The sequence below is a fragment of the Mandrillus leucophaeus genome, unplaced genomic scaffold (assembly GCF_000951045.1).
Source record: "Mandrillus leucophaeus isolate KB7577 unplaced genomic scaffold, Mleu.le_1.0 Scaffold127, whole genome shotgun sequence".
NCBI classification, from domain to species: Eukaryota; Metazoa; Chordata; class Mammalia; order Primates; family Cercopithecidae; genus Mandrillus; species Mandrillus leucophaeus.
In genome coordinates, this window is record NW_012101098.1 from 3342302 (window position 1) to 3342822 (window position 521).

Here is a 521-nt window from a genome sequence, read left to right on the forward strand (position 1 = left end):
TATTGCCTCAATTTCAGAGCCTGTTATTGTTCTATTCAGAGATTCAATTTCTTCCTGGTTTTGTCTTGGGAGGGTGTATGTGTCCAGGAATCTATCCATTTCTTCTTCTAGATTTTCTAGTTTATTTGCTTAGAGGTGTTTATAGTATTCTCTGATGGTAGTTTGTATTTCTGTGGGATTGGTGGTGATATTCCCTTTATAATTTTTTATTGCATCTATTTGATTCTTCTCTCTTTTCTTCTTTATTAGTATTGCTAGCAGTCTATCAATTTTGTTGATCTTTTCAAAAAAACAGCTCCTGGATTCATTGATTTTTTTGAACGGTTTTTTGTGTCTCTATCTCCTTCAGTTCTGCCCTGATCTTAGTTATTTCTTGCCTTCTGCTAGCTTTTGAATTTGCTTGCTCATGCTTCTCTAGTTCTTTTCATTGTGATGTTAGGGTGTCAGTTTTAGATCTTTCCTGCTTTCTCTTGTGGGCATTTAGTGCTATAAATTTCCCTCTACACACTGCTTTAAATGTG